Source organism: Oncorhynchus clarkii, chromosome 33 (genome assembly GCF_045791955.1).
Source record: "Oncorhynchus clarkii lewisi isolate Uvic-CL-2024 chromosome 33, UVic_Ocla_1.0, whole genome shotgun sequence".
NCBI lineage: Eukaryota > Metazoa > Chordata > Actinopteri > Salmoniformes > Salmonidae > Oncorhynchus > Oncorhynchus clarkii.
The window spans coordinates 22,774,552-22,787,855 of NC_092179.1; positions in this window are offsets into that span (position 1 = coordinate 22,774,552).

The window sequence follows — 13,304 nt, forward strand, 5'->3', positions numbered from 1 at the left end:
CTTATCACCGACTTTGTTTGCTTTATTTATAAATTACTTGGCAAAAGAAATTCCACAGTTAAATATTGGAGTAAGATATGATGATGAAATGTTAAGGATCCTTTTATATGCTGATTATACTATTTAGATGGAAGAAACCTGCAGAACATGTTATTATGTGCAGTCAATTGGTGTAAAATATAGAGATTCATGATCAACCAGACAAAAACACAGATAATGACTTTTAGAAAACCAGCTACTAAGATAAGTGTTTTTCAGTTTTGTTTTGGTGAAAACATTCTTGAGTTTACTAGCAATTATACATATTTGGGTCTTTTTATTGATGAACATATTACCTTTCTATACAGAACATCAGCCCTAGCCGACTCAGGAAGTAGAGTTCTTGGAGGAGTTATGGGAAAAACAAAAACACTCAAAGATATTGGTTATTCTACGTACTCCAAACTGTATCAGACATGCGTGTGTCCTGTTCTGGACTATTCAGCAGGAGTGTGGGGTGCTAAGAGTTATTTTAAAAACAAACATGCCCATAGCAGAGCAGTATGTTACTTTTTAGGTGTCCACAAGTTTGCACCTTTCCTTGTAATAACTGGGGATATGGGCTGGGAACCCTGTGAGGTGAGATGGAAGGCATGTATGGTGAGACTTTAGAATAGACTGCTGGATATGCCAACTGCCAGAATAGCTAGTAAAGTTTTTCAACGGGATCTATCCATAGGGGGAGCCTGGTCAGCTGAAATGTCCGAACTTTTTCAAGAGTCTGACTGTGAACATCTGTACGAAAACCAAATGAAGGGAGACATAGATATGATTGAAAAACAACTGTTGATGCAATATGAAAAAAAATGGATGGTGAGATGAATTCTAAACCCAAATTGAGAAACTTTTGTTTGATTAAGGGTGAATTTGTGTGTGAGAGATATATTATGTATAACCTACCTAAAAGCAAGAGATCACTATGTGCACAGGTAAGATCAGGGATATTGAAACAGGTAAGATCAGGGATATTGAAACAGGTAAGATCGGGGATATTGAAACAGGTCAGATCAGGGATATTGAAACAGGTCAGATCGGGGATATTGAAACAGGTCAGATCAGGGATATTGAAACAGGTCAGATCAGGGATATTGAAACAGGTCAGATCGGGGATATTGAAACAGGTCAGATCGGGGATATTGAAACAGGTCAGATCGGGGATATTGAAACAGGTCAGATCAGGGATATTGAAACAGGTCAGATCAGGGATATTGAAACAGGTCAGATCTGGGATATTGAAACAGGTCAGATCAGGGATATTGAAACAGGTCAGATCGGGGATATTGAAACAGGTCAGATCGGGGATATTGAAACAGGTCAGATCAGGGATATTGAAACAGGTTGGTATCATGGTGAAATGGAAGACGAAAGACTATGTAACTACTGTGAGCTCAAATAAATAGAGAAGTAAACTCATTTTAACCTCTATTGCCCTTTCTATACTCTTACTCTTATTCTAGAAAGCACACCCGATATACCCTGGCCTTATGTGACTGAGTGATGAGGACAAATTGAAATCGTTTTTTTGTCTATTGTTTATTTCAGTTTGCATAATATTTAAATAAAGCTTGGAATAAAAAAAAAGGGCTACCTATAATTAAATTGTAAAAAAAAAAGATATACAGTGGGGAGAACAAGTATTTGAGACACTGCCGATTTAGCAGGTTTTCCTACTTACAAAGCATGTAGAGGTCTGTAATTTTTTATCATAGGTACACTTCAACTGTGAGAGACGGAATCTAAAACAAAAATCCAGAAAATCACATTGTATAATTTTTTAAGTAATTCATTTGCATTTTATTGCACAACATAAGTATTTGATCACCTACCAACCAGTAAGAATTCCGGCTCTCACAGACCTGTTAGTTTTTCTTTAAGAAGCTCTCCTGTTCTCCACTCATTACCTGTATTAACTACACCTGTTTGAACTCGTTACCTGTATAAAAGACACCTGTCCACACACTCAATCAAACAGACTCCAACCTCTCCACAATGGCCAAGACTAGAGAGCTGTGTACGGACATCAGGGATAAAATTGTAGACCTGCACAAGGCTGGTATGTATAGTCGTGGCCAAAAGTTTTGAGAAAGACGCAAATATTAATTTTCACAAAGTCTGCTGCCTCAGTGTCTTTAGATATTTTTGTCAGATGTTACTATGGAATACTGAAGTATAATTACAAGCATTTCATAAGTGTCAAAGGCTTTTATTGACAATTACATGAGGTTGATGCAAAGAGTCAATATTTGCAGTGTTGACCCTTCTTTTTCAAGACTTCTGCAATACGCACTGGCATGCTGTCAATTAACTTCTGGGCCACATCCTGACTGATGGCAGCCCATTCTTGCATAATCAATGCTTGGAGTTTGCCAGAATTTGGGGTTTTTTGTTTGTCCACCCGCCTCTTGATGGTTTGTTCCCAGAGCCACTTAGTTATTACTTTCGCCTTATGGCAAGGTGCTTCATCATGCTGAAAAGGCATTGTTCATCACCAAACTGTTCCTGGATGGTTAGGAGAAGTTGCACTCGGAGGATGTGTTGGTACCATTCTTTATTCATGGTTGTGTTCTTAGGCAAAATAGTGAGTGAGCCCACTCCCTTGGCTGAGAAGCAACCCCACACATGAATGGTCTCAGGATGCTTTGGCATGACACAGGACTGATGGTAGCGCTCACCTTGTCTTCTCCGGACAAGCTTTTTTCCGGATGCCCCAAACAATCGGGACGGGGATTCGTCAGAGAAAATGACTTTACCCCAGTCCTCAGCAGTCCAATCGCTGTACCTTTTGCAGAATATCAGTCTGTCCCTGATGTTTTCCCTGGAGTAAAGTGGCTTCTTTGCTGCCCTTCTTGACACCAGGCCATCCTCCAAAAGTCTTTGCCTCACTGTGCGTGCATATGCACTCACACCTGCCTGCTGCCATTCCTGAGCAAACTCTGTACTGGTGGTGCCCTGATCCCGCAGCTGAATCAACTTTAGGAGAAGGTCCTGGCGCTTGCTGGGCTTTCTTGGGTGCCCTGAAGCCTTCTTCACAACAATTGAACTGCTCTCCTTGAAGTTCTTGATGATCCGATAAATGGTTGATTTAGGTGCAATCTTACTGGCAGCAATATCCTTGCCTGTGAAGCCCTTTTTGTACAAAGCAATGACGACAGCACGTTTTTCCTTCCAGGTAACCATGATTGACAGAGGAAGAACAATGATTCCAAGCACCACCCTCCTTTTGAAGCTTCCAGTTTGTTATTCAAACTCAATCAGTATGACAGAGTGATCTCCAGCCTTGTCCTCGTCAACACTCACACCTGTGTTAACGAGAGAATCACTGACATGATGTCAGCTGGTCCTTTTGTGGCAGGGCTGAAATGCAGTGGAAATGTTTTTGGGGGATTCAGTACATTTGCATGGCAAAGAGGGACTTTGCAATTAATTGCAATTCATCTGATCACTCTCCATAACATTCTGGAGTATATGCAAATTGCTATCATACAACCTGAGGCAGCAGACTTTGTGAAAATATATATTTGTGTCATTCTCAAAACTTTTGGCCACAACTGTATGTGTGTGTGTGTGTGTATGTATGTACAGTGCCTTGCGAAAGTATTCGGCCCCCTTGAACTTTGCGACCTTTTGCCACATTTCAGGCTTCAAACATAAAGATATAAAACTGTATTTTTTTGTGAAGAATCAACAACAAGTGGGACACAATCATGAAGTGGAACGACATTTATTGGATATTTCAAACTTTTTTAACAAATCAAAAACTGAAAAATTGGGCGTGCAAAATTATTCCCATATATTAAGCACTCATATATTTTTTCCCTCAATAATCTATGGAAAATACCCGATAATAGATTTTTTATTGAAAATTAAATACAGAAATATCTCCTTTACATAATGTTACATTCCCTACTTTCTGTGTTGTGGTTTTGTATGTGTGTGTTTCAGGATGGCTTCCTGAAATTCCCCCAAGCAGCTAATTGGTCGGCCCCATTGCTAATTGGGGCTGACCCCGCCCTCTCGTCAGAGGATACAGCTATATCCCATTACAGACTCCTTCTCCAGCTATATAAGCCAGTGTTCTGTTACTCAGAAGAGAGATGATTAGTGTTTCCTCTGTTGGTTGTTGTTAAGAGAAATTTGGTATGTCCTACATTGGTTGTTGCAGAGAGAGAGCTGATTTGATGTCCTATCTTGGTTGTTGCTCAGAGACAGGTTTTTGTTAAGTATTGTGTTCTGGTTCTGATGTATGTGTGTGTGCCTTTGGGATGCAGTGGTTTTGATTATTGAAATTGTTTACTTACGTTTGTTATTCTGTTTTTGTTCCCAGGGGGGAAGGGGAAGGCACCTAGGGAGTGCTTAGGTAAGAGGCCTGCGGGCATACATAACCCGTAGTCTTTACTGTCTATACACACTAGGTAAGACCTGGGTAGTGCACCAGGTGGTGCTAAAAGGTTAGGTAAGTAGTGGGTAGGCAGGTAAGGTAGGAGTGGAGGCTTTGTTTGACATTTACTTTCTTTGCTTTGGTTCTGTTCAGCCCTTTTTCCCAAAATGTACTGTGTGAAGGAATAAATAAATTCCCAGTAAATGGTAAATTCTCTGCCTTTGTCATCTGTACTTGCATTTATATGAGATGTATCAGGGTGTTGCTTTCCCTCTTCCTAGAGGTCTACGTAACAAGTATTCACATCCCTGAGTCAATACTTCAGTAGAAGCACCTTTGGCAGCGACAACAGCTGTGACTTTCTGACTAGGTCTCTAAGCTGTGTTCACGTTGGCAGTTTGAAGTGACCCAACTCCTATTTGCATTTCTGATTTGAATCTTATTTTGCCTGCAGTCTGAACAGCCTTCGTAGGTCGTTTGAAGTCAGATACAAATTTGATTCCTGGCCATGTGACTTGTGATTTAAATGCTTTTTAGACTGTTATTCCACATATCTTGTTGCTTGTTAGCTACTCAGGTGACAGTTTGACAAGTTGTCTCTTATCCTTTGAGGCTTTCAGTGTTCTTCCACTAAGATTTTAAACATTCAAATCAACTGTGAAATGTCCATGGCAAGCACTGTCACTTTAGCTTGCTACTTAACTTCTGAGTGAAAGGAAGCACCACCACCTCTCAGCCTACACTACTGTTCTCTCTCTCTCTCTCACACTCACACACACACACACACACCATTACTATGACAACTAGCATAGCCTTATCAGGAAATGACTGCTGTCTGAACACACACCTGATTTAGTCACTTGTAACTTGCTGTTTGGACAGTGAGTATTCCAAAACAGATTAAAGCATTAAGACCTGAGTTTTGAACAAAGCTTAAGAGCTTTCCACACCTGGATTGTGCAAATTTTTCCCTTATTTTTAAATTCTTCAAGCTCTGTCAAATTGGTTGTTGATCATTGCTAGACAACCATATCCAGGGCTTGCCATAGATGTTCAAGTAGATTTAAGTCAAACCTTGAACATTCCCTGTCTTCTTGGTAAGCAACTCCAATGGATATAGATTTGGCCTTGTGTTTTAAGTTGGTGATTCCCGACCCTGGTCCTCCAGTACCCCCAACAGTACACATTTTTATAGTAACCCTGGACAAACACACCTGATTAAACTAATCATCAATCCCTCAATGAGTTGAATGAGGTGTTTGTCCAGGGCTCCAAAGAAAATGTGTACTGCTGGGGGTACTGGAATACCAGGGTTGGGAAACACCTGCTGGTTCTACATTTCTTGAATGGGGCATGCTTATTTAAGATGGTGAGGAAGGCATTTAAAAAAATAAAAATAACCAGGCATCCTCTACTGACGGGATGAGGTCAATATCCTTCCAGAATACCCCGGCCAGGTCGATTAGAAAGGCCTGCTCGCTGAAGTGTTTCAGGGAGTGTTTGATAGTGATGAGTGGAGGTCGTTTGACCGCTGAGCCATTACGGATGTGATCGCTGAGATCTTGGTTGAATACAGCAAAGGTGTATTTAGAGGGCAAGTTGGTTAGGATTATATCTATGAGGGTGCCTGTGTTTACGGCTTTGGGGTGGTACTTGGTAGGTTCATTGATAATCTGTGTGAGTTTGAGGGCATCAAGTTTAGATTGTAGGATGGCTGGGGTGTTAAGCAAGCAGCACGAGCTCTGAAGATAGATGGTGGGCAATCAGTTCACATATGGTGTCCAGAGCACAGCTGGGAGAAGAGGGTGGTCTTTTGCAGGCGGCAACGGTGAGACTTTTTACAGAGATGGATTTTTAAAAGTAGAAGATCAAATTGTTTGGGTACAGACCTGGATAGTAGGACCGAACTCTGCAGGCTTTCTCTGCAGTAGATTGCAACACCGCCCCCTTTGGCCGTTCTATCTTGTCTGAAAATATTGTAGTTAGGGATGAAGATTTCAGAATTTCTGGTAGTCTTCCTAAGCCAGGATTCAGACACGGTTAGAACATCCGGGTTGGCAGAGTGTGCTAAAGCAGTGAATAAAACAAACTTAGGGAGGAGGCTTCTAATGTTAACATGCATGAAACCAAGGCTTTTACGGTTACAGAAGTCAACAAATGAGAGCACCTGGGAAGTAGGAGTGGAGCTAGGCACTGCAAGACCTGGATTCACCCCTACATCACAAGAGGAGGAGTAGGATAAGGGTACGGCTAAAAGCTATGGGAATTGGCCGTCTAGAACGTCCGGAACAGAGAGTAAAAGGAGGTTTCTGGGGGTGATAAAATAGCTTCAAGGTATAATGTACAGACAAAGGTATGGTAGGATGTGAATAAATTGAAGGTTAACCTAGGAATTGAGTGATGATGAGAGAGAGATTGTCTCTAGAAACATAATTGAAACCAGGTGATGTCATCGCATGTGTGGGTGGTGGAACTGAAAGGTTGAATAAGGTATAATGAGCAGGGTTAGAGGCTCTACAGTGAAATAAGCCAATAAACACTAACCAGAACAGCAATGGACAAGGCATAATGACATTAAGGAGAGGCATGCTTAGTTGAGTGATCATAAGGGTCCAGTGAGTTGTGAGGTTGGTTGGGGTCACGGCGATTCAGACAGCTAGCCGGGCCATAGGTAGCAAGCTTGCATAGGATGGAGGTCTGTTTTTAGCCACCTCGTGCATTTCCGTCGGTAGATTAGTGTGGTTCCGTGTGGTAGAGAGGATCAATCCAATTGGCAAAATAGATATAGTCATAGTGACCCAAGAAAAATTGTCTGATCTATTCAGATAGCAGCCGATAAGACAGCTAATGATGAGCGGGCCGCAGATGGGCGTTCAGGTAACGTTGCGATGGATGGGCCAGTTGGATAACTCCCTCGGGCAGATAACGTCGGTAGTCCAGTCCTGAAGGCCCGGTAGGGCTCTGCATCGGCAGTAAAACGGGTCCGGATAGGTGATTGTAGCCCAGGAGTGGCTGATTGAACTCTTCAGCTGGCTAGCTCCGGAATAATTGATGTTTGCTCCGGGAACGACGTAAGCCAATAGTTACACGGATAGCAGCTAGCTAGCTGCGAGGTCCAGGTGTAAATGTCCAGAGCTTGCGGTTGAAATCCGGGGATATGGAGAGAAAAATAGGTCCGGTATGTTCTGGTCTGAGTCGCGTTGTACAAAATTGGAGATAGATTTTTGAGTTAAAGGATAGCTGATGACCACAAACCGTGGTTAGCTGAATACTAACGTTAGCCAATAAACTGACTAGCTTCTGGTTAGCTTCTGGCTAGCTTCTATTGTGGATTTCAGATTTGAGGTAAATAATACTTTTTAAAAAATTGGTGAGGCGGGTTGCAGGAGAGTGTTTTGAAGTTGAGTTTTTGGAAAATAAAATATATAAAAGATATGTGAAGAAAGGTGTAAATATATATATCGGGACAACCCTATTGTCAACCCTATTGAATACACAGTGGGATATTGGTTATGTTGCACTTCCCAAGGCTTCCACTATATGTCAACCGTCTTTAGAAACGTGTTTGAGGATACTACTATGAAGTGGGAGAGAATGAGAGCTGTTTGACTAAGGGGTCTGCCAGCAGTCACGCGCTGGTCATGCGCATTTCACATGAGAGGTAGCTCGCGCTCCTTTGCTTTTCTGAAGACAAAGAAATTCTCCAGTTGGAATATTATTGAAGTTGTATGTTAAAAACATCCTAAAGATTGATTCCGTACATCGTTTGACATGTTTCTACGGACAGTAACAAAACTTTTTGACATTTCATCTGCTCCTAGTGAACGTGCTTTGTGACTTTGGATTTGTTTACCAAACGCACTAACAAAAGTAGCAATTTGGATATAAATGATGGACATTATCGAACAAATCAAACATTTACTGTGGAACTGGGATTCCTGGGAGTGCATTCTGATGAAGATCATCAAAGGTAAGTGAATATTTATGTTATTTCTGATTTCTGTTGACTCCAACATGGCGGATATCTCTATTTGTTTTCTGAGCGCCGTTCTCAGATTATTGCATGGTTTGTTTTTTCCGTAAAGCTTTTTTGAAGTCTGACACAGCAGTTGCATTAAGGAGAAGTATATTTATATTTTCATGTCTAACACTTGTATTTTCATCAAAATTGTATGAGTATTTCTGTGAACTGATGTAGCTCTCTGCAATATCACCGGATGTTTTTGGAATGAGTGAACAACGCGCCAATGTATACCGAGATTTCTTGATATAAATATGCACTTTATCGAACAAAACATACATGTATTGTGTAACATTTAGTCCTATGAGTGTCATCTGATGAAGATCATCAAAGGTTATTGATTAATTTTATCTCTATTTGTGCTTTTTGTGACTCCTCTCTTTGGCTGGAAAAATGGCAGAATTGTTCTGTGACTTGGCGGTGACCTAACATAATCGTTTGTGGTGCTTTCACTGTAAAGCCTATTTGAAATTGGACACTTTGGTGGGATTAACAACAAGATTACCTTTAAAATGATATAAAATACATGTATGTTTGAGGAATTTTAATTATTAGATTTCTGTTTGAATTTGGCGCTTTGCACTTTCACTGGCTGTTGTCATATCAATCCAGTTAACGGGATATCAGCCCTAAGGCTTCCATCTGGCCACTCTACCATAATGGCCTGATTGGTGGAGTGCTGCAGAGATGGTTGTCCTTCTGGAAGGTTCTCCCATTTCCACAGAGGAACTATAGAGCTCTGTCAGAGTGACCATCAGGTTATTGGTCACCTCCCTGACCAAGGCCCTTCTCCCCCGATTGTTCAGTTTGGCCCGGCGGCCAGCTCCAGGAAAAGTCTTGGTGGTTCCAAACATTTTCAATTTAAGAATGATGATGGAGGCCACTGTGTTCTTGGGGATCTTCAATGCTGCAGAAATGTTTTGGCTCCCTTCCCCAGATCTGTACCTCGACACAATCCTGTCTGGGAGCTCTACGGACAATTCCTTCAACCTCATGGCTTGGTTTTTGCTCTGACATGCACTGTCAACTGTGGAACCTTATATAGACAGAGGTGTTCCTTTCCAAATCATGTCCAATCAATTGAATTTACCACTGTTGAACTCCAATGAAGTTGTGGTGTAATGTGTATGCTGGGAGTCGTGAAGCAACTACAGGGAGTGCAAATGTAATAATAAATAGAACATAACAAGAAACACGAATAGCGTACAGGCATGAAGCAGATTCAATAACTCCTGAGGAAAGAACCAAAGGGAGTGACCAATATAGGGGAGGTAATCAGGAAGGTGATGGAGTCCATGTGCAGGTGCGTGTATCGATAGTGACAGGTGTGCCTAATTATGAGTAAACTGGAGTCAACGAGCGCCAGAGAAGAGGAGCAGGAGTAGACGTGACAGAACCCCCCTCCCTGGCACACGGCCCCAGCCGCAGGACGCCGACCAGAGGGACGATCCCGAGGACCAATCTAAAAGCTCATGGGGGCGAGTCTCATAGCCAGATTTAGATATTCTTTAGCCTATAGCTGTGGTCTGACCGTGACAATGATCTACAGTGCATTCGGAAAGTATTCAGACCCCTTGACTTTTCCCAAATGTTTTTACATTACCGCCTTATTCTAAAATTGATTAAATTGTTTGTTTACAAAAATATAAATGCAACATGTAAAGTGTTGGTCACATGTTTCATGAGCTGAAATAAAAGATCCCAAAAAGTTTGCTGTCAACGTTGTGAACAGAGTGTCCCATGGTGGCGGTGAGGTTATGTTGTGGGCAGGCATAAGCTACAGACAACAAACAGTTACATTTTATCAATGGCAATTTGAATGCACAGAGATACTGGGACGAGATCCTGAGGCCCATTGTCTTGCCATTCATCTGCCCCCATCAGCTCAGTGCAAGGATCTGCACACAATTCCTGGAAACTGAAAATGTCTCAGTTCTTCCATGGCCTACATACTCAGACATGTCACCCATTGAGCATGTTTGGGATGCTCTGGATCAACGTGTTCCAGTTCTCGCCAATATCCAGCAACTTTGCGAAGCCATTGAAGGAGTGGGACAACATTCTACAGGCCACAATCAACAGCCTGATCAACTCTATGCAAAGTAGATGTGTCGTGCTGCATGAAGCAAATGGTGGTTTTCTGATCCATGCCCCTACTTCTTTTTTTTTACGGTATCTGTATTCCCAGTCATATGAAATCCATAGATTAGGGCCTTTTTTCAAATGAACTGATTTCCTTATATGCACTGTAACTCAGTAAAACGTACATGTTTTTACAAGTATTCTACAATACTCAATGCACATTCATTCCAGACCTTGGTTTTTAATAATCAGACAGTATTCAGTACATGACATAACTTGAAGGTCTTACAACTCTTTTCATTGTGTCGAGGGAGTCCGTGTGGATAATTCCTCACACCTGTACTTTCCCCTCCCCCTTTCAAAGCATACTCAAAGGCACAGTAAGGACACAACTCATTTATCTTTCTGTCTGTGCAGTAAGGTTGTATGGTTTCCTTTGTTTTGTGCTGGTAGGTAAACAATGCAAAAACAAATGTATGCAAAGGGTTTGCTCTGTTTGGGCCATTGTAGTTTTTCTGCGGGTCAAATCTCCGATATGGGCAGTGGAGTAAATTAGTGCATATTCTGAACTGATCAAGCAGGTGAAAATGGTGTGGCTGCTGTGAGGTGGTCAACATTAATACAAATATCCACAAATCTTTAACAATATTTAAAATTCATTGCATTCTCACATCAATTTAAAATCTCTAAAAGCAATTAAAAAAAAGATTAATGCACAGCATTTGTACATTACATGATCTTAATATGGGTAATATTTTACATTACATGATGTTAATGTGGGTAATATTTTACATTACATGATGTTAATGTGGGTAACATTTTACATTACATTATGTTAATGTGGGTAACATTTCACATCACATGTTGTTAATGTGGGTACCATTTTACATTACATGATGTTAATGTGGGTAACATTTCACATCACATGTTGTTAATGTGGGTACCATTTTACATTACATGATGTTAATGTGGGTAACATTTCACATCACATGTTGTTAATGTGGGTACCATTTTACATTACATGATGTTAATGTGGGTAACATTTTACATTACATGATGTTAATGTGGGTAACATTTCACATCACATGTTGTTAATGTGGGTAACATTTTACATTACATGATATTAATGTGGGTAACATTTGACATTATTAGGTAACAAGTCATTTTACACGTTCCCCCCTCTTTTCTCTGTTGTGTATTGTATGGTTTGTGTGCACCCCAGAAAGAGTGGCTGTTGCATGTGCAACAACTACTAGGGCTCCTAATATTCTAAAGGGTTGTTTTGTTTCAAGAAAGAGTGTCTTGTCCATCCCTTCAATATTTTAAGTAGAAATTGTGCACCAGTATTGGATTTTTAAATTCCTGTTATATTAAATGAGGTGCCCTTTTAATATAGACCACATGGAGAATTCAATAACAGTTTTTTTATACGAATAAAGACTTAAAGTGCTAAAATGTAGCATTTTGACATGTCCCTCCATGCACTCTCTCATTTTGACATGTCCCTCCATGCACTCTCTCATTTTGACATGTCCCTCCATGCACGCTCTCATTTTGACATGTCCCTCCATGCACTCTCTCATTTTGACATGTCCCTCCATGCACTCTCTGATTTTGACATGTCCCTCCATGCACTCTCTCATTTTGACATGTCCCTCCATGCACTCTCTCATTTTGACATGTCCCTCCATGCACTCTCTCATTTTGACATGTCCCTCCATGCACTCTCTCATTTTGACATGTCCCTCCATGCACTCTCTCATTTTGACATGCACTCTCTGATTTTGACATGTCCCTCCATGCACTCTCTCATTTTGACATGCACTCTCTGATTTTGACATGTCCCTCCATGCACTCTCTGATTTTGACATGTCCCTCCATGCACTCTCTCATTTTGACATGTCCCTCCATGCACTCTCTCATTTTGACATGTCCCTCCATGCACTCTCTCATTTTGACATGTCCCTCCATGCACTCTCTCATTTTGACATGTCCCTCCATGCACTCTCTCATTTTGACATGTCCCTCCATGCACTCTCTCATTTTGACATGTCCCTCCATGCACTCTCTCATTTTGACGTGCACTCTCTGATTTTGACATGTCCCTCCATGCACTCTCTCATTTTGACATGTCCCTCCATGCACTCTCTGATTTTGACATGTCCCTCCATGCACTCTCTGATTTTGACATGTCCCTCCATGCACTCTCTCATTTTGACATGTCCCTCCATGCACTCTCTCATTTTGACATGTCCCTCCATGCACTCTCTCATTTTGACATGTCCCTCCATGCACTCTCTGATTTTGACATGTCCCTCCATGCACTCTCTGATTTTGACATGTCCCTCCATGCACTCTCTCATTTTGACATGTCCCTCCATGCACTCTCTCATTTTGACATGTCCCTCCATGCATTCTCTCATTTTGACATGTCCCTCCATGCACTCTCTCATTTTGACATGTCCCTCCATGCACTCTCTCATTTTGACATGTCCCTCCATGCACTCTCTCATTTTGACATGTCCCTCCATGCACTCTCTCATTTTGACATGTCCCTCCATGCACTCTCTCATTTTGACATGTCCCTCCATGCACTCTCTCATTTTGACATGTCCCTCCATGCACTCTCTGATTTTGACATGTCCCTCCATGCACTCTCTCATTTTGACATGTCCCTCCATGCACTCTCTCATGTTGACATGTCCCTCCATGCACTCTCTCATTTTGACATGTCCCTCCATGCACTCTCTCATTTTGACATGTCCCTCCATGCACTCTCTCATT